Genomic DNA, 15483 nt, shown 5'->3' on the forward strand with positions numbered 1-15483 from the left:
GTAGTCCCTTTTCAATTTGATCTGAGTTTATGTGATCCATTACTCACTTCTCTTTTTGCTTTCTCTTACTGAAACATATTTTTTAATTTTAGGGTGTTTAAATTAGGAACATGGCAAGAGATTTAATCAAAAACTTAAAATTTAGGGAGAAAAAAATGTTTGTCTATCATCCTCGAAGTAATGTCTTGTTTGGATCAATTTGGTGCAAAACTCTTGAAATGCAATAATGTCACAATTTAACCAAAAAGATGCACGGTAGATGTAAAACTGGATTTTGTGGCATACTGAAGTTAACCTGTGAAACCCTACTAGGATTTGCATCACAAATAATGTACAAGCTATCAAGCAGCCATGAAAATTTTGTAATTTTTTGCATGCATTGCAGAAAGTGCGTTCAATTCCTTGAATAACTACAGTAAGATATCTCCTACCTGCCCACCCTGCATTGACTGAAGGTAAAAAGCATTCATGCAGACCTGCTCCTCCTCTTGTATTGTTTATCCCCTACAGTCTCTCCTATCCAGTCTCCTCTCTTCAGTATGCAAGGCCGGAGGTGAAACCTAGTGCAGGAAGAGAGCACCTTTATATGTAATACCTGCAGCACTGTCAGCCAGGGACCCCGGGCCAATGGGAAGAAAACATGTGCAAAGGACCATCTGCAATGGAAAAACAAATCCTGTAAAAGATTTTGTGGATTTTGCGGCACGAGGGAATGATGTCCAGCTGCCCCAAGTCTTAGTGACAGATGCTTTCTCCTTCTCGCTTGGATAACGCGCACGTTCCTCTGTATCCTCCAGTGGCCTTAAATACTCCAAACCTGGGTGCTCCTTTAACATCCACACATGCAATATTTTGACTTTCAGTAGACAGTGAATTATGCTTTTTTCTATTATTAAATAATAATGTGTCTAATTTAGCAAGCTAAGGCATTGTTTACTCATGATGGGATATTCTGGCAATTATGGGAATACCTCATCTTCTCATATTAATGTATGTGAGTATAAACTTGCAGCAGATTAAGTAAAAGTATATCTCAGGATTCCAAGAAATCACTAACTCCACCTAATGGCTTCTATTTATTAAGGAGAGTGAAAGATTTTGTAATAACATGCTTAGGCCACGTTTCACAAAAAAAGTGGTAAGCAGTGAAGCAAGATCTCATTTACAGCTCTCAGCTGTCATGTTCACTTGAACTGAATGTCATGGCCAAAAGCTTTTGCTCCGACTTACTGAATACATTACTTACCTTGTCTCTAATCCGTCTAGTGCTGTAATGAGCTTTGGAGGTAGACATCTGTAACTGTTGTTTCTGTCCCATTCACCTTTCCTTTCTAAGCTTCATTAAGACATGCATTTGGTCTTTCTCTAACAAAAGAATGGCATAGAAAACACAGCAATTAGTTCTTGGTCTCTAACTAAGGAAGCAATGCTAATGTTGCTGTTTGATTTTTGTTTGCGCATTAGGTTGAATTTGGCAACATCTTTGTTCAGCACTTTAAAGCTCCAGCAATGAATATTTATTAACAATAGATAAACTTAACAAGTGTAAAATGATAGGAGTGGCTCATAGTGACAAACCCACCGAGAATTATCACCAGACTCTGCACTTCAGCTCCACACACACTTTTAGTCTATTTTGGATTATTATTTTGGTTTTCTAGTGTTGCACCAATCTCCGTAACCTTCTTAGGAATTTTAGCCACATTGGCAGTGCACGTTTTTTTTTTATCAGACTTTATCACACACATGCTACCTCAACACTAGTTATATAGCTTTGTTTGTGTGACCACTCAGATTCTGTGATACTAGAGTATTAAATTCATGAAAAAGACCAAAATGTTAATCAGATACTAACAGGTGTGGGGTTTCGTGCTTTACAGACAGACTTGGCCAATCACCACTGTCACGTTGTTTGCAGCAGCAGCAGGTAGCCGTTTTCAGAGAAAAGGCTAAACCAACTGTACATCACCTGCCCAACACAAAGAACAACAAGTTAGCAGCTAAGCCAGTGAACATAGTGGAGCATTTAGCAGCTAAAAAGACAAATATTTCTTTCAGCAGTTGGTGGAGACCAAAAAGAGCTCAAATGAGAGTGAGTATTGGAGCTGCATTTGTCAGTAGGACAGAAACATGACTTTAAATGAATGCTAATGTTGCCACAGGGCTGCTGAATGTGTAAATAGGCAACTACTTGAAAATTTGTATTTTGTGCTTGTTCTGCTGACCCCAAGTGGCCGAAAAACAAGTAAATGCAGCTATAAGAAAGCCTACGTGTAAAACAACTCTCTACACATTATTGTTGAAGAAAATTTTAAGTATAAACTGTTTTTTTTCACACTAAGGTTCTATGGTACTTTATATACATATATTTTCTTGAAAATACACTGCAGATTTAATTTGTAAAAAAAACAGCAGTACTGAGTGCTCAAGATAGAAATGTTGTATTGTGTAAATTGTGTCAATGTATTTTCAAAACTTAAATTAATATATAGAAATGCCAAACATGCATGTCTTTCACGATCCAATTAGACCATCTACATTGGGCTTACTGGATTTGCTGCTTCACCTTTAATCCCCTCCCATTGATAATCTCGAGAGAAGCCTGTGTTGGATTCTCTCTACAGTCAGATGAAGCATATGGCCCCAGCATCTGTGGGCCAGTTTACGTCCAAGAATTCCCTGCTTGGCTGCTACAGCAGCAGCTATATTAGGACTAAAGCCCACAACTTTCATTGACAAAATCTGATTTAACCATTGGCCGTATGTTCTCAATGGACTCCTGCCTTGGTTCAGGACTGCTCAGACTCAGCTTTCATTGTTACTTTAAAGTAAAGCTACTTCATGCCTATAGATTTGTTATTTTCTGATATACAGATGGGGGGACAAATTAAAGTAAAAACACATAAATAAAAGAGTGGACAAACATGTTCACATGCACCAGGGCTCACTGAATGGTTTGGTGAGTTTGAAAATTATGTAAATAAAATGCTACGGCCTTCACAGTCACCAGATCTCAAATCAGTTTCTCATCTATGGAAGATTTTGGACCAACATGTAAGACAGTGCTCTCCACCACCAACTCCATTAGACCTGATGAACATTCTTCTTCAAATCTGTTTAGTGATGTCTGTGACATTATACTATATAGTCTTTTGTTATGTCTGGCTGTGTTTGTTTTTCTTTCTATTTCATGTCTCTCTTGCAAAAGAGATCTTGAACGAGATTACCTGATTAAATAAAGGTTGTTTTATATGTGAGGGATATCTGGTGGAGGAATGGTGTCAATCCCTCCAGTAGAGTTCCACAGACTTGGCAAAGAACTGTTCTAGAGGCTCGAGGTGGCCGGACTCCATCCTTCATGTTTGTTTTTCCTTTAGTTTGTCACCCATCTATGGAAGACCTGAGAGTCAAGTGAGGAAAAATTCTGATCAGAAATTCTGAGGAAAGATTCTGATTCTGTGATTTAAATTGTTTTCTCTCCTGTGTTTCTTAGAACAGGTGAATAAAAAGTTGCCAGGGTTGTTTTTTTTCATCTGTGAAACTGTTTTTTTACCACGTGAAAAAAGATTTTGCCAGGAAAACCTGTGAAAACAGGTGAAAAAAGTTTTGTCAGGTGAAAAAGTCACTTGAAAATTATCCTGTCAAAACTTTTCATGTGGCGAAAAAATTAGTTCCTCCACTTGTTTCACAGATCATTTCTTTTTAAGGAATGTAGAAAGATTATCCTGGTAAAAACCTTTGTTCATCTGTTCTTAAGTCACAAGCACAAGAGAGTGCAATTTAGATCAGACTTAGAAAATGAATCAACAGATTTTTCCCCACTTGCCTCTCAGGGCTTCCATATTCAGCTGCATATAAGGAAACAAATTCAATTCAGCAACAAAATCCCATCCTTTGTTTTTAAACAGTGCTGTTTGGCAGAATAGAGTTGATTGAAACTCACCTCTGATTGTCGTTACTGTGGTCATTTAATCACAATAAATACATCAGGTTGAATAATAATAAATAATTATAAGTAAAACATTTTTCTTTTTTTAGATATGCATCAGTTTTTTTTACCAAAGAAATTGTTCCTATGAAAACTGCATGTTATGTTTTGAGGACCACAAATATAATTCCAGTTGCCATCATTGTGGGGTGATGGCAGACGTTCCAGAGGTGGATATCTCAAAATCTCACCACATAAGAACAAAACTATCTGCATAGCTAAGTACTATAGTTTTATTTTTTATTATAAGTTAATCATAAATACAATAATTCCAAATCTTTTTGCCTTTGTGGAGAACAATCTCTCTGCAAGCTGACAGAGTTGGCTGGAGAAACAACAAACATCTCATAGGAACACAGAAACGCCTACTGCAGATAAAGACTGCATGGTTAACATTATTTAATTTTCACAGCTGACTCACACTCTCTGTACCAGTGGCATCAGCTCAACACAAAGTAAGGCCACCAGATACCATCAGCATGCTGTATCTGTCTTGTAAACACCCTAAATACTTTAGAGTTACAAATTGCAAATGGCAGATGCTACAATACTGGAACTTTTCAAGCTGCATGTTAACAACAGCATCATCCACAGTTGCCAAATACAGACAATCATGATGAATAACACAGACAGAGGTAACAACATTGGAGCTGGATAATGTCTTAAACCACATTCAACCCCAGTCTGGCAATAAACTTCCACATGAGTTTATGCTATTATACAATAGACAACATGTAACACATGTAGAATTATCATAAAGAGCCACTTTACCTTGGGATAAACATAAATGCAAACAATCCAGCCACAGACAGTTCATCTTTCAAGTGGTACAAAACATTTATGAGGGCAATAATTCATTGAGTTACTGGCCTGTTGTAAGAACAGTGGTGTTTGGCACATGCCATCATGTGGGACGGCGCTTCAGCAAACAGATATAAGCAATTTCAGAAAGATTGGCTGTTATTGATCTCTACTGCTGGCAAAGTGGCTGAGCCAACACCCAGGGGTCACATGCAGCCTACAGTGAAGTCACATTTTCCCTAATAAAAGCCAAAATCTAAACAGAAACACTTGGCGAAGAGGGACTGCACCATGGTGGAGACTGAGTGAACGGGTGCAAACTGACTAGGAGGGACATTAAGTTATAATGTGCAGGAACTTCAGGTTTGGAAATCTAAAAGCATCAGCATCACAGTTTGTACGGCGAAAGAATGAGAAAGACAAAAACAACACATTTTTACTATGAAATAGATTTTTGACAAACATCATGTTGGACAAATATCTTTGTACAGGTGTTGTTTTTTTTGCCTTTCTAACAGGTTAATCCAGCCATGCTTATTATATATATATAGACAGGAACACAGATAGGAACAAAGCATGGTTGGATTAACCTGTTAGAGGGGCAAAAACTTCATACTGGGCCCCTACTGACCCCCCACCTACCATCCTCCTGTACATTGTGTGTGTTCACTGTTGCCTCCAAGTTATCATTAATTACAGTACACACAGCAGATTGCACATGGCACAGAGACTGGGAAAGTCTTAATTAATACTCCAATGCTGGAATAATGCAAACTGATCCCAGGTGTCAAATCACTCAAAATGACAATGCACTATGTATGACAACAATTTGGACAGGTGATAATACAGGGGTTAGAATGACACTGACACTGACTACAAGACACGCCCACAAGATTGGTTATTGCAAATGCAAGACCTGCTTCATCTGGTGTTACTTGGTGGTACAAATTTCAAATTAACTAAATTACACTCAGAAGTTAAGGATCTGAAAGTCTGGGGCCTGGGGTTTCAGCCCATAGTCTCCTTGAATGGAAGGATAACTTTATTTTCACAAAGGGACTAACTATGGCTCTACAATGGTCGCATATATTTGATTGGAAATTGTTTGAAAATGAATGTTTTTTATTTTTCACAAATCCTTTTTCTTTTCAGTTTTGTTTGCACATACACTGCATGAATGCATGTTATCTGTATTAAACAGAAGGCACTGGTCCTTGTCCTGACCTGCAGACTGAAATCCAGTCCAGGTTTTGTGGTAGATTTTACTGGCAAGGCGCAGCAATCTGCAGCATCCCCACACGTAGCCAGCCACACACGCTGCCGAGAGGCTGCTATGAAGTTACACCATTAAAGTAAACAAAAACATTTATAGATAGATTATCCCAATTACTAGATAGGAACGCACTTTATATAGACACAGCCATGTCCATGCAAGTATTTGATAAACATATGCATGCTGCAATGTCTTTATATAACTTCACTAGATCGTTAACAATGTATTTTTATTTACTTACAAAGACAACAGGCGAGAAATTGAAAATGTATCCGCTTGGCTGAATGTTCTGTCGTGCATGTTAACTTTGAGGGGAAAACTTATGCAGCGTGCTCCTTTTTTAAGAAAAACAAAAAGTGAACTTCCTGTTTCGGGGTGGTCCACAGACTGTGGGGAAAGGGAGGGGGAAGGAAGGGAAGGGGTGCGCATTCCCACATTGGCTGTGCAGCCAACTCCACGGCGCTTTGCGGGACTCCATAGCCGAACATGGGGTTCAGTTTTGTCGCCGTTTACGTAAAGTGATTCTAGGGGGGGAAAGCCATGGAACAGCGCTTCTGAAACAGGATAAAGTGTCGCTTTCTGTGTAGAATTCAGTCATCTCCATCCGAGTGCGTCTGCCAGAAAGTAGAGAGACTGAGAAGGGAGGCTTTACTTGAAACGCAGACTTTCACAGTCCTTGGACACTCTGAGCTCTTCCAAGGACTCTGGGAATCAAGTCAAAAGTTTCATGCTGAATATTCCTGCATTAACCTGAGGTAAGTAGTGCTGATGAGTCATACTTGCTTTTTAAAATCACTGGCGACCAGTGATAAATAACACATTAACAAGTTTATTCGTGGTTGGAACGTTGTGTTTAATCATTCGGCACTATAATATTTACTTTCTACTTTCTGAAGTGGAAAGAAAAGCTGTTAGTGATGGGATAGAAAGTCCTCTTTTGGCTTTTTATGTTCAGTTGATTGTGCGTCACTTTTATGCTTTGGAAAATTAGAATTAATTAGGCTGGTTAACATTTCCTGTACACTTCAAATTTCAGTAATTGAGCTGCATAATATTTCTACTAACGGACCAAAATGTGCAATGCTTCAGTGACTGTGATAAACGTTTTTTTGTGGATTCATTCACTTGGTCCCTCCTCAGCGCAATGTAGCATTGTTCCTGTTTTTTTTTTTCTATTCACTACAGCAAATTAATGTTTGTTAAGACTTTAGACATAAGAAAATGTGCGCTTGACTACAAGCACAGTTTAAAGTCAACTGGCATAGCAGAGGGTCACAGGCCACCCCAGCACAGCTGTTTCTTGTAACCTTAAATACTTCAGGTGCCAATATCTTTTCCAAATGTGAGTATCTCACAGGACACCCACAAAACAACATCATCACTGAGTGCTGTGTTAGGCTTCAGGAGGCTTCAGTTACCTGCTTGTTTCCTGACATGTGCTGGCTGAATATTTCTTTCTTTCCTATGACAAAAAAACGCCAAAACCCTGCATTGAAGCCTTCCATAATCTATCTCTAATCTGAGACATATTATTGAAACTAATCTAATTATCTGTCTAAGAGGTGACTGTAGCTGTTAATGTGGGAAGATTAGACTGCTGGTCTTCATGTCGTGGCCATGGACTGAAGAGCGTCAACACTGGACTCAATAGAACAGCCAAACACTTATTTATTCCAAAGTGACAGTGAGAAGTGCTAAGCACACAAACTCACAACTTCCCAAAACAGTATTTGCACAGACACACTCACATACACATAGAGAGAGTATATTTGTAAAAGGGTCTTTAGTAGATCTCCAAAAACATGAGAAGGAAGGACAATGTTTTATTAGGAACAGTGAAATTGTAGATTTTCTACCAAATAAGTGTCATATTTATTTACTCCGGACAAGAGAGATGTTTTGTGATAACTTTTTAGTTTAAGTTAACTTCATAAGTTTCTGTTTGTTGAGAACCACTTTGCTTGAGCTGGTAAACAAGCGTGTAAGCACCTCAGACATTTTGTTTGATTACAGGAAAACAGAAACTGTAAATGTCCCAATGGAGCATGGGATTCATCTTTATGAATATAATCCATAGCTGAAAAGCACCTAGAACCTCCTCAAGGTTGAGACGGGGGAGAGTTTAGAGGGAGGAAAGTGCACTTGTCCACTGGCCACGTGTGAAAAACTCTGCAGGGGAGCTTCCTCACCCTCCCTGGTCTTTATCAAGTGTGCTAAGGCCAAAAGGCTCCTTAATGGGAATGCTCCTAAACAAATAGACCATAAAGGAAGCAACTGCCGTCCTGTCCAGTCACAGGTCAGGGCTGATCTGGTATCTCACAACTGTATCAGAGCAGTGATAAGTCTCAATCAGGCTGAAGACAATTAAAGTTACTGGAATGAATTCCTTCTCTCATTAGGCCAGTATAAACAAAGGTAGATGGAGGATTTTAAAGTGGATTGAGCGATTAATCTCTGCTCATTTATGTAAGAAAAATTTAATGCAGAGGCAGTATGAGCTATGACAGTTGTTTGTTATGAGATGTGTGAGAGCAAAATCTGGAATATGAAGTATGTCAACATGGATTTTGTTCTCTCTGGCATAAATTATGTGAACAACATGTTTAATGTCTGTGTTGGCACTATTGGCCACCAGTTACATGACACATGGGTACCCAGAGGCAGGCAGCAACTAGTGGTGTGTTTTTGACCAGAGTCCATTTTGGTCCGCTCAGCAAGAAACATGTGTCACGTGATGCCTGACCCCCCCCCCCCCACACACACACACACACACACAATCCTCCTCCTCCTCCTCCTCCTTCTCCTCCTCAACACCCTCCTCCCACCTTCCAGTGAGAAGGGGGAGGGAGAGAGGGGGAGAAAGACCACCCTCGCTGGGAGCACAGCCCCTCAATCAGGCCCTTTCACACCCTGTGAACCTGAAACAATCAGGGTTTAATAGCAGCTGTCTGTCTGTGCTGGCCCTGGCTAAAACCATGTAGGCTCACAGCGCCGAGCCGATCTGCTTCGGCAGAAGAGAGAACAGAGTAGACAGGCCAGGGGATGCTCTAAAGGACACATAAGCAAAGACACACACAGACACACTCAAACACTCCTTTTCTCTCTTTATCCCCTGCGAGTCTTTTCTCTCCTCATCTTCTAGTTTTCCTTTCGTACTTCAAGGCTCATGAAGGGAAGGTCCGCTCTCTCAGGTCCCTGATGTCAGGGTCTGGTATTTGAAGGTTAGTTTGGTTCATCGGCTTGAGTTTGTGTTGTTTTCAAACTGCTGCAGGGCTTTATTCGCGTTGTGTGGCGTCATTCGTGGACATTGTTCATTGAGACTGGAGTGAATGGATTTTGGTCGTGGCTGTTACTTTGATTATTACTGAGCCAAACTTTATCTCATCAGAGCCATCTGAATACCACAACGAGAGGCCACATCTATCATGTATCTGTATTCACGGTTGAAAATGGTTGCATAAGGTCAGATTGCACTAATGTTTTCCCTGAGTCTCCTGAAGAGAAAACCTCTTCTTAGAAATATATCACTGAACACATAAAATGATGCTGAAATGAAATTGATTGAATGACACCAGTGGGCAAAGGCATTTAACACTTTAGGAAGTTTGAATCTCATTAGCCAAAGGGCACACATAATAGGAAGGGGAAATGTTGCAGTCATGGGAAATATTCTGGAAATCATTGTTCATGGTCACTTGGGGCTTTCCTACCCATTAAAAGGCATATCAGACAAATTGGAGCAATGGAGATTAAACAAACAATAATTATGATGATGAGACAATCATTCCAAAGCAAGAGGTCGCCTATATTACATGTAATTATTTTAGTAGGTGGAAGTTTAAGCCTCATTGTTGACTGGACTGGACCAGCTAATGTTGGGTGTTCTGAAAAAGCAGGATTGCATTATTGGTTTCATAACTTTCCACTATTTTCTGATATTTTATAGACAAAAAAACCAACAGATTAGTCGAAGAAATAGTAAACAGATTATTGCCCTATAGTGATATTGGATGATTCTACAAAAAAACAAACAAACATTGGTAATGTCCAGTGACTGCTATGGTAGGGTTAGGGTTAGCAAAAGGTTGTGGCAAGTAAATTGTGGTCAAGGTATGGTTAGGGTTTGGCAACTAAAACACATGGTTATGGTTGGGGAAAGATGCTGGTTACGGCTTTAGAACATAAGCAAATACTGATGACATGTCTGTGACAGGACATTAACTCTGGTCTCTTGCATAAAGGTCATCCACCACACCGACCTAAACCCTGTCTCCCCAAAACATTATGTTTATAATACTCATAATTTGCAACAGTGAGTGTGTTTTTGTAATAACGTAAGGCCAGCCACATCATGTTTTATATCAACATAATTGGAAAGTGTTGTGAATTAATGTGTCTGGTAAGTCACAAAATGTGGATAATGAATGTATCTGCAAATCGTTCACTGACTACTCATAGCAGTATGAAGTATGATTAAACTTTTTTCATGTTATGTCCTCAAAGCCCTTGGTTAAGGTTAGGGAAAGATTGTGGTCATGGTTTAATACAGAATAAGTGACTAAGCATTAGACACGTAATGTTTACTTTATTAATATTGACTCAAACCGTGGTTTTCCTAACCTTTCGTTGCCTAATCTTGACCACATGCAGGATTCAGAATGCAACCCTGGTCTCCCGTATTGCAGTCCTGCGCTTTAAACACCCACCAATCAGTCTTCCCTCAATAGAATAAATGTTACCACTAATCCAAGCAGCAATATGTTTTCTCTAAAAAATATTTTGGCAAATTAGTAGTAGCTATACAAACACATTTTGTGGGGGACAAGGCTGCTGATCTCCATATCCTTACGTAAGAGTACTTTGCCTTTGGATGTAAATCGTGATCTGTGGAATTGTCCAATATGAATGTAATTCCTAGGATTCTGGGCTGCATATGAGGTTGGGAGCACAACACGCAATGAAACAAAGGTGGGCCAACCCAACAAGGCCCTGCTGATCCTAAAAAAAAACAACTCATCTTGGACCGAACAAGTCGTTCTGTCTTTTAGGGCGGGCCTGGTCCTGGGAACACTAGCCATCAACTCACTGCTCTAATACCTTAATGCTAGACATGAAAGGTCAAGTCACATGTGGAGCAGCAGGCACCATTAAGAGTGATGTTGGTTGTATTTTACATCAAATGCAATGTTTTTTCGTAAGCCTGTGCCTGAGGGAGTGTGTGTGTGTGATATAGATGTACGCATGCTTCTGACAGTAAAAGGCAGAGTCGACCCCTTCCCCATCGTCCTCCCTCCTTCTTTGAATGAGGGTGGTGGTTTTTGCTATATTTTGTGTGTGTTTGTGCATGTGTGTGAGCAGTTCGGCAGGCTGACTGTTAACTCTCGTCTCATGTGGTTGATATTAGAAATCAAACTAGTGCTAATAGGATCCAGGTGAGATTGTGAATAGCTTTCACATGCACAAACAACCCACACTGATACTTACTCATTTCCCACTGTGACAATAGCGCGGCTTGTAACAATGGGCTTGTGGATGGGTTTACTTTAAGAGATGGTAGCCGGGTGTGGATGACAAAGGTGAAAAATTAGCAGCGTCTGTGGAAGAGGCAGAGAAAAATGTGATTTTATTTATTTATTTTTTTTTTCAGTTCAGGTTGATAAAAGCGAATCAAGTGCGAGTGATAACTGGATAATTTGTTGCTCACAGGTGTGTGTTTGTGCATGCAGCTTCATTCATATGATTTATATTCTTGCAAGATTTTATACCTGTTTGTGTCTTTGGCTGTGTGTGTGTGTGTGTGTGTGTGTGTGTGTGTGTCTTTCACTGTGTGTGTTCTAAGCCGCTGATGACTCACTGTGCGCTGTCCTGTCGGCAGGCAGAAAGCGAGTAGGAGGCGGTGTTTGTTATTTCACCAGGTTGCCATAGTGCGTTCGAGTGCTGCCATCATCAGTGTAATTAAATGCAGTGTCTGACAGTCACCCTCCTCACTGCTTGCGTCTCTCTGACGTCCACCAATAAGAAAAAATATGCTGTCAGATAACCAGGGAGGGTCATCCTTGCGATATGAGTTTTTGAAGACTTTTGAGTTCTAAACAAAAGAACGACAAAAAACATCAGTCTGAGACACTGCTCCAGACTGAATATGCTTTCTTTTTCTTTCTTCCCTCTCCAACAAAACTGCAACCTCTCACTTTAACTTTGAGTAAAGCGGTTAGATTACTCCACCTTTGCAGTTTGTATGTAAGGCACTATATTTTCAGTGCCGTTTCATGTGATAGGCTGTTACATTTTACTGCTAATGTTAATAATTATTTTCGACTTCCACATAGCAAGAGAGGGACATAGGGAGACAGTGTGAGAGACGCTAAGTTGAGAAAGAGTTCAGAGGCATATCCATGTTTCGTGTGTTTATGATGAGCTTTCTGGACAACAACTCTGTTATCTGAGATGAGATAACATCCCAAGATCCTTGGCTTGGCAGATGTTCTTGGGTAACTCACTGTTCCACATACCACACACAATGCTTAATGTATATGGCTAGTATCAAGATATTAATCTATAAAGTAACATGAACATTTGTGATTACTCATCCAGTGGTTAGCAACATGTTTCACATTTAGACGTTAGATATGCACAAAGATGCCTTAAAGTACTTTTTAAGGCTAGGTATCATTTGTAATTTCTTTTAAATATAGAACACATAAAATATATGTATAAGACCTTGACTTTATTATATGTGTGTGTGTATATGTATGTGTATATACTGTATATAAAATGATTGACTTGTCGGAAGACTAGAAAGGCACCATACAACTGCAGTCCATTTACCATTTTGTAAAGGATAAACTGAGTTATCCCAAAATTTCCAAGACAAAAAGTGAAATAAACTTTTTTTTTTTGATCCCCCATTCAGATGTAAACTCTCCTATAAGATTTGTGTAAAAAGCTATTTCAGATTTTGAAAAGGGAGTAAATGGAGTTTAGCTGCATTATCTTTAAAAGGCACCAACTATATACATATATTTATGTAAAATGAATGACATGTCATTGTGTTCCAGGTTCATTCCAATGTGTTCCAAAAACTAAATTTTAAACAATGGATGACCCAAACCACATTGCCATTGTTCCTTCGTAATGCATGTTTATGAGAAAGAAACAGTGTGGTCAGCCTTCTAAAACTCCAAAAGATGAAGACTCTTCCTCCCTGTATGTTTTCTTCTCCTCTTTTTCTTACTTCCCTTCCAAATGTTGCCAATTCTGTGTAAATCTCCCTCCTCTGCCTCGTCTTTTTTAACATTGCCGTTCGCTCTCCTCTCCCTCTGCCACCCAGCCTCTTGCGTCTTTTTCTATTCCTGTTTCTCTGCCCTGTAAGTAAGTGACAGTTGTGTGAATCTTCAGTGGCTTGCTGATGCCACGTTAACCAGATCAGATGCCATAACAGGAAGTCGGTCCACATGCATGGAAGTAGCACAGTGACACAAGCGCATGACTTACTACCACTGCAAGCCAAATGCAGGCCGAGCCGTCACTGATACACCGACAACAATCTGCTGTAGGTCAAAGGTATCTGCACCACTCAGTCAAACAGTCTCATATTTACTACAACAGATTTGACATGACATTCAGTCTGCAGAGTGCTTTGATCAGTCTTCAGGCTCTGTCACAGACTCTCGCTGATGATTCAGAGGAAACTCTGCACCTTAATTTTAATTTATAAGTAACATCTTTTGATTGTTTGTTTTCATAGTAGAAATGCGGATAAATCTTCTTTAAAAGAGAAGCATCTGCAACCAAACCGAGCTTATTTAGGCTGAAGAGCACTACAGCACATGATTAAAAAAGTGATGTGGTGTGCTTGTTTGGTTGGTTTTGTGATAGCTTAAACTAACATGAGCTGACTGGATGTTTTCTTCTATTGCATCAAATTTTATTTAAAGTTGTATTCCCTGTGGTCCCGTGCCATAAAACGTAAATGGAAACTAGCATTCTACTTTGTGTTGAAGCTGTTATTGAGAAAATAAATCCCCTCGGGAAACAACAAACTATTGGAAGGTCGTGTTTTGTGAGATATAATTAACGTCATTTCAACAAAGCTTTGCTGTTGTCTTTTAAAGTAGAGAAGCAGACGAAGGATCCCTTGCGATGATCGTACAGTAACACAGAAAAATACAGTTCCTATGCATTTGCAAGCTTAATTAAGCCTGTAGAAAAATAATATTTTTGGCACGCGCTGAGAAAGAGCTTTCCATTTTGGAAAGGAAAGAAGGGCAGAAGAGAGTAAAGGGTGAAGAAGAGAAACATTTCATAGTGAGTGTGGAGGAGTGAGAGAGAGAGAGAGATGCAGATTGTTTTAAATCCGCAGCGACTCAGGCTCTCAAATTTATGCCCATGGGCTGCTACTTGGGTGGGCTGCAAGGAGGGCGGTGCGCTAGCTGGAGCAGGGGAAAGTTGCAGACTCCAGACTGCTTGCCTTGCTCTGAATCTTGGCTTTTCCTGCTGGAACACATTTACAACTCAACCGTCCTGACTGGCTGACTGACTGCCTGGCCCTGCCCTGCCTGACTTAACTATACCGACAGACTTTTCTGCCGCTTATTGAGCAACCACGGTTTTTCAGTGTTTTAGATGGCATATCTCATTTTAATGACGCCTTTCTTGTTTTTAACTTTGTAACGTCGCTGGAAGCTACAACAAAACTGTTGTGAGCACACAGAAGTTTTCATAGGTGAGAAATAATAAATGACATTTAGCAGTTTTGGTTCTTTTTCCAAAATGACTCTTTATATCAAGTCATTCATCAAGACATTCCACGCTTAAACTGATTTCCTCCAAGAAGTAGTTTGTATGTGAGAAATGATCTGATAAGGCATAATTCTGGCTCCTCTGCGTTTCATGCCAGCAGTGACTATTTTACTCAGCATGAGAAGCATCCGGGCCCCCATCTAGCCTTCGAGTAGATGCCCTGATGTTTAGGAAATTCAGTCCTGGATGGAAGCTGCTCATAGTGGTGTCAGTTTTACATATAATAAACAGTCCAATGCAGAAAGAATCCTAGTAAAAAAATTCAAGGATTTCTAACTTGAAATTTAACAGATTGTCTGACATTGAAGCTTTCTGACCTGATGCAACACCTTATTGCTTCAAACAATATACATCCATTTGAATTCTCCTTCACGTTGTGTTGTGCTTAAACACTGAAAGGCCTGTTCAGCGCCGAGTTTCTCTAACTTTTGAAAACAGGGAGGTTTTCTCTGCCTCAGTAACAGCGCAGGACTGAATACACAGTGAGGGGATGACATCAGCAGCATGTAAATCAGTTCGCAGCAGAGCAATAATCTAAAACTTCAAATTTAGAGGCTGGCTGGTTGGTTCACCACGATAATGTGCTGACACACACACACACACACACACACACACACAC

The 15483-nt window shown here is 39.8% G+C and overlaps 1 protein-coding gene and 1 long non-coding RNA gene across 4 annotated transcripts in view; one reads left to right on the forward strand and one right to left on the reverse strand.

The window, feature by feature from the left end:
• Positions 1 to 448: 448 nt before the first annotated feature.
• LOC123957028 lies at positions 449 to 6391 on the reverse strand. Its single transcript, XR_006821699.1, has 5 exons — positions 6304 to 6391; positions 6014 to 6120; positions 1856 to 1969; positions 1247 to 1365; positions 449 to 656 (listed from the first exon to the last, which is right to left on the reverse strand). It is a non-coding gene; the product is annotated as an uncharacterized LOC123957028 (long non-coding RNA).
• A 101-nt stretch (positions 6392 to 6492) lies between these two features.
• The window catches only part of gli1 (GLI family zinc finger 1), a 64397-nt gene continuing 55406 nt past the window's right edge, over positions 6493 to 15483 (forward strand). For all 3 annotated transcript variants that reach the window (XR_006821695.1, XM_046029603.1, XM_046029604.1), the window contains exon 1: positions 6493 to 6817. The gene's annotated coding sequence lies outside the window, so the exon portion shown is untranslated. The remainder of the gene's footprint in view (positions 6818 to 15483) is intronic.

This window comes from Micropterus dolomieu, linkage group LG18 (genome assembly GCF_021292245.1).
Source record: "Micropterus dolomieu isolate WLL.071019.BEF.003 ecotype Adirondacks linkage group LG18, ASM2129224v1, whole genome shotgun sequence".
Classification (NCBI taxonomy): domain Eukaryota; kingdom Metazoa; phylum Chordata; class Actinopteri; order Centrarchiformes; family Centrarchidae; genus Micropterus; species Micropterus dolomieu.